Source organism: Paramisgurnus dabryanus, chromosome 20 (assembly GCF_030506205.2).
Source record: "Paramisgurnus dabryanus chromosome 20, PD_genome_1.1, whole genome shotgun sequence".
In the NCBI taxonomy this organism is placed as follows: domain Eukaryota; kingdom Metazoa; phylum Chordata; class Actinopteri; order Cypriniformes; family Cobitidae; genus Paramisgurnus; species Paramisgurnus dabryanus.
The window spans coordinates 34300651-34306938 of NC_133356.1; the positions used below are offsets into that span (position 1 = coordinate 34300651).

Below are 6288 nucleotides of genomic sequence, written 5' to 3' on the forward strand. Positions count from 1 at the left end.
CACTCCTACTCGAGCGATATTGCTTAAATATATATGTTTGTGTATATGTACATGTGTATACATATGAATGGCCCCTACGCTAAAAGGGTTTTGTTTTTCTTTCTTCATGTCTCGTCCTCGACCCCGAGGACAATGAGACAAACAGACCCAGTTCCGGTAATTGTGAAAGTTGGCACACCTATGATCCACCGGCTGGCCTTCAACGTGATGCCCAGCTGATGCCTGACCAACGACCACCGGCAGAACCCGCTTAACCTCCGCCTAATCTCCTTAATCGTTTCAATGTATATATAAATATATCTCCCAAGGGTTTTTCCCTCCTAGGACTTTTTTTACTTCCCCAGCTAAGCCTGGGGTTTTTTTCTCCTAGGGGGTTTTTCAACCCGGGGAGGCAGCCTTCTTGGGCTTAACTTAGCACCCTCTTCTTTACGTTACATTAGCAATACGAGGGGAGTATAATTTTCACGGCCTTAATATCACACCTGTTAAAATTATACTCCTGCCTTAACTCAGGTTAAAATGGTCAGATGCACATCATATTTATATTAGTAATACCTCATGTAATGGAGTTTATACTCTCATAAGCATTAAGCTGTAAATACAATAGGAGGATTTTACTGAAGGGGAGTATTAAGGTCGTGAAAATTATACTCCCCTTCAGTAAACTCTTTCTATTGTATTTACAGCTTAATGCTTATGAGAGTATAAACTCTATAACATGAAGTATTATTAATATAAATATGATGTGCATCTGACCATTTTAACCTTAAGGGGGGAGTACAATTTCAACAGGTACAAATTATTACTCCCCCTCCCTTACGAGGGTATAAACTCAATAAAATGAAGTGACAGAATCATGATAGTATGTGCATTTTTACGTGTTATCCTTATGACATGAAAGTATAATGTTTTTTTAATAGTATTTTATTTTTTACAAAATAAATATTAAAGAAAAAACCTATATTGAAGAAAAAACTTCACAAAAAAACTATTTTACTCCTACCATTGGCTTAATTATATTGTTAACTTGACATTTCTTAGATGCAAAAAAACATTAGCACACAATAGTACAGCTTTTATAAACATGCTTAATGTTAAACTGTCTGCTATAAGACAGCGTTAAAAAAAATTTCTCTATACTTTTGAGCAGAGGCGATTCTAGGGTTAGAGCTTTAGGGGTGCTGAGCACCCAATAAGCTCCGCTGCCACCACCCACTCTTCTTTCCTACAGAAACCAATAATATGTCTATTGTAAAATAACTATCATTTTAACATTGGTTCAACTAACTCCAAAATCCAGATTTTTTTGGAGACCTTTCAGGCATGAAAACGGGTCAGGGGTGAAAAAGATGAGAAGAAAATTACCCCTCTAGGGTCTGGGAGCATGCTCCCCCATAGAACTTTTTTTTTTTATTACATATTTTAAAGCATCAATCTGATGAGTTTTGAGATGCATTTTTTGCCAACCTTTTTATTTCTAATTAATAAAAAGTTAATTTGCAGCTTTTCTTTTAACAGTCCTTTAATTGAACCATTACCTTTACTATATGTCTAAAACAAAACACTTGTGACTCCTGCAGTAAGGGTTAAAAACGTTATCCCCTTCATATTAATCTACATGTGACAAACTAAAAAAATATTAATTGTCTAGTTGATAGTCAGACAGTTAGTGATTTGACAAATAACTTACCGGTACTGGTGGTATACAGTGATATGTAGTTTGTTTTCACTCTGTTCCAAACACCATGTTTTCATGACGACTCACAAAAAAGGCGCACGTGACGTCATGTTTACATGACTCCCGATTGTTAAAATAAGTCTCAAATTAACGATAAATCATACAATAAACTTTAACAACGGAGACGCATGCAACTACCCACTGAGACGCACAAAACTGCATGCGTCTTGCGGAAGAACATTGTAACCGGCGCTACTTCTCTCCGTTTAAGTCTATGGACGAGTCACCCAGGTACTGTACTACTCCGCAGCGCGCGGGTACCCGCCGGACTAAAATAATCCGAAAATAAACACTTATTATACGTGTACCATGGTGATTCAGTATAAAACAAAAACACGGCTTGAAAGATTGATTCGTGATGTACTCGCTCATCATAAACATAACGTAAACATTTTGTAAGATTTGAACAAAAAAGTTGCATCACAACACTTTTAACTGGTTCTCACTCTGCGTGTGTTTCGCGCTCGGGCTAAGCGATGCAGGTACAGAGAAGTAAAAGAAGAGGATGACACCATTTGCTTAGCGGGGAGGTTTTCATTTTCTACCTTAACATATACATTTCAAACCACAAACTACGGAGTATGTTTTGGACATTATTTAACCTTGTCAAAGACGAACGAACATTTTAGAATAAATAAATTTCTTGCTCCAAGTTTTAGGGGTGCTGAGCTCCTTTTTAGGGGTGCTGAAGCACCCATAAAAAGGGGCTAGCCTCGCCCATGCTTTTGAGACTGAATATTTTTACTTGTTATTATTGACGTTTAAATAAATGCAAGTGCAGTGAGAATGAACAATACAGGATATTTCAACGAAACACCGCATTAAATAAAGCAATGCCAAAAGCATTGACGACTGGTTAATACAGAGAATTTAGATGGCATTAATTAACCATGTTTCACTACAGCAACCACAATTAAACATGATATCTGTTGTACTACTGCAATATTAAATCACTTCCCTTTTACAAAACATTGGTAATCGTAATGGTCTTGACACTGTCGCGAGCTAAATCGATCTACCGTGTTATTGTCTTTCATATTTAATCTTTACGAATTCAATTAGAGATGACTAAATAAAGTTTAGACAGCGGTGTTGTGTATTTTCTTGGAAACTAACTGCAAAATATCAGTAAATGGCTGTATAAAAACAGAAGAGCGCAGCAACCTCGCTGCTTCCGCCTATCAACTGAGTTGCGTGTGCACGCGAGGGAAGGAGGATTTGTCCGGGGAGTCAGATTTCGGTACAACACCGTAGTCTTCGTCAAGAACCTGGTGTACTGTATATAACAGGACTTGTGGTATCGCACCTCCAGAGAGATGCAGTCTTTGGGCTTTATCTTACACCCGGCACAATGCAGCGCAATGCGCGACGCAAGTGTATTCTGCTAGTTTCCACCCTGTGCAATTATCATTTTCACGTTTAGCGCCACGTTGTTTAAATAGCAAATGCATTTGCGCTCCCTTTTGCGCCCATGGGCGTTCTGGTCTGAAAACGAGGTGTGTTCAGGCGCATTGTTGTCGCGTTGCTGTTTTGATGCAACTAAAATCTCTTTTTTGTTATTTAAAGAGCGCATTAGTAATGTGCGCCTATAAACGGGACGACAACGTGGGTTTGCTTATGACATGAATGTGCAGCAGCACAAAAACGCTTTTAAATATGAAAGATTAAAGGGTTGAATGTAAAAGATTATAACTGAGTCTCTTGGACATAAATGAGGACTAATTATGAGAGCGTAGGTCCTACGGCGTAGCCCGACGGCATAGGTCCGGCGTCGGTTTTCATTTATACTTTTGCGTTGTCCTCCGCGTCGACGTGCAAACACACGCGGAAAGCGCTGGTAGGCAGTATCCTATCCAGAATATTAAAAAGAGGCTATTGATTGATCCAGGACTGAGACAACTCTCTATTCACTTGAAAAATTGAAGTCCATGTTCTCAAAATTTTTTGTAATTTTTGAACAATATCATCTGGTGGGTCTATGACATTAATTTTACGCCACAGTGCCGATGCTGCTAAATTATTTGTGACTAAAACTCTTCCCCTATAAGATAGCACCCATGACCACTTTGACAACCGGCTACACATTTTTTCAACCATTGCTTCTCAATTTTTCATCTTAAAAAACTTCAGTCCCTAGGTAAACCCCTAAACACCTCAACCCTTCTTTACTCCACTTAACAGCACCTGGGAGCATGGGCACATTTTTATCCATGCTTTGTCCACAGTAAAACCCCTCCCACTTTTCCCAATTCACTCTTGCAGTAGATGCATTTTCATATATCTTCAGAGTTTCCTTTCTCAGATAGCAATGAGTCGGCAGACCACCAGCGGTGCTCTGGAGGCAGTAGAGCGTCACAAAGGCGTAATCGCAAAAACGTCTGATGGCGCACTTTTAAAAAGCGGCAGCCGGCTGTCTACCGCCTTCATTACGCGGCTGGCCCACGGGCCAACCGCCGTTCGGACGTCATTATATTAAAGGCAGCTCTTTCGCGGCCCGTCGGAGGCAAACGCTATTTTCGAGTGATTTGCCACCGCTTATTGTACATAAAATATTTATATATTTCTAGCATGCAGTTTATCAAGAATATTGATTGATCAAACCAGACAAATTCCCATTTGGCGTTTTAATTCTACATTTCAAAGTACAGTAACAGTCATTGAAACAAGATGTGTAAGAGCACTGAAATATAAATAACTGAAAAATAAAAAAGTCCTAAATAACATGCAGATTTCCAAATACATTTGGGTTAAAAAAGCAAATTAAAACACTTACAATAATTGTTAATAATTGAAATAGGTCAGCTCTGGGATGAAAAGAATTAGGCTACCAGTAAACATTATATCAAGTAATGAGGATATTTGGTACCAAAGAATGTGGGGCATACCAAATAAATTGAGGTATTAAATCACATTTACAAGTCATTTCTAACAATAGGATAAGTGGCAATAATATAGAGTAAAGCTCTGAACTAGAATAGACTATTATAATGGCATTGCTGACCTGGGACACAATATTTTCACTTTGCTGCAATAAGATCTCTCTCTTGTGAATGAAAAATGAACGGATACTTTATTGATCCTGAAGGGGAAATTCAAGGTCACAGTAGCTTATAACAACACACACATCAACATAAACAGAATGATTAAAAAAACAAATCCACATGACAAAAAAAACTGTAAAAGACACTAAAGATATTAAGATACACATAAATGTAATGTATAAGCATGAGGCGCTTATGATCAGTAATTTATCTCGTGCACTTGTATAAAGGACAAACAACCTCGTCTTTCAGTAATTATCTGAGGAGCTGCCCTCAAGGCAGGGTCACATAAACGTTGGAAAATAAAGAAAAGTAATTTCCACAGTGAAGTGTGGATTGGGTGAGTGTAGTGTGACACTTCAGGCTTCTTTAGGGGTCTTGATGTTAGTGACTGCAAGATAAAGAAAGGGTTCCAGTTGTCAGTGATGCTGGGGTGTCAGTAGTCAGCCTCGGTTTAGAGATCATCTGTGGGTCCCTCTCAACTGTGTCCCACCTTCACGGTCAGATGCTCTTTCAGGTAACGCGTAACATTAACCTGGACAGACCCATCAGTGGCATCCAGGATTGCCTGGTTCTTCCGGATGGCTCCTGTAGAAAATACAGAACTGTCATTCCATTTGAATAGTATAAGGCCATACATATTAAATATAAAAAATCCAACTTACTTTGAACAATGGTCTTCAGAAACAGGTCTCTAAAACATGCTTCATTCCCTACACCAGTACAGGTTCTATTAATGGAAAGGTGATTAGAGAAGATACTCTAAAGCTGAAAATAAAAAAGTGTTACAAATTACATTTCTCTGAAGTTTCTCATACATTAATGTGAGACAGGCTGTGGATTCAGACTGTATATGCATTGTACAATCTTAATTTTACTTTTTAGATTACCCTACAGTGAAATTAGCACACTTACAAATCGTTCCTGGAGCTTTTTATCCTCCCTCAAGCAACGCAAAAAGTGAGCCGCTGTCATCAGAAGCTAGAAAATGAAAGGCATATGGTAATTTTGGACCTACATCACAGACAAACAAAGTAAAATTTAAGAAAGAGTGCATGTTCTCACCTGCTCTTTCACTACGTTCCCTCAGGGCTTGGTTCTTCTCCCTCACACTGCAAAAACGAATGTCTTACCTAGTTTTTTGCCTTGTTTTCTAATATAAATATCAAGACATTCTCAAATTAAGATACATTTACTTGGTAAGCAAGTGGCTTAAGATATTAAGTCTTGTTTATTGAAAAAATTATGAAAATCAAGAGTTTTTCTTAGTCAAAATATCTGCCAGTGCAGTAAGAAAAATAAACTTAAATTAAGTTGATTGAATTAAGTTGAAACTGGAATGAAGTTTGTTTTTCTTACTGCACTGGCAGATATTTTTACTTGTTTTAAGTTAAAAAAAATCTTGATTTTCATCATGTATTTCAATAAACAAGGACTTAATATCTTAATACCTCAATGATTCTCAATTTAAGAATTTTTAGATATTTATATTAGAAAAGAAGACAAAAG

At 37.7% G+C, this 6288-nt stretch overlaps 1 long non-coding RNA gene across 2 annotated transcripts; it reads right to left on the reverse strand.

The window, feature by feature from the left end:
* Positions 1-4364: 4364 nt before the first annotated feature.
* LOC135730225 (uncharacterized) lies at positions 4365-5990 on the reverse strand. Of its 2 annotated transcripts, XR_010525925.2 has the most exons (4): positions 5845-5990; positions 5695-5760; positions 5445-5509; positions 4365-5367 (listed from the first exon to the last, which is right to left on the reverse strand). It is a non-coding gene; the product is annotated as an uncharacterized lncRNA (long non-coding RNA). The 2 variants fall into 2 exon arrangements; XR_012335569.1 differs by having other exon boundaries at positions 5695-5990.
* Positions 5991-6288: the final 298 nt, after the last annotated feature.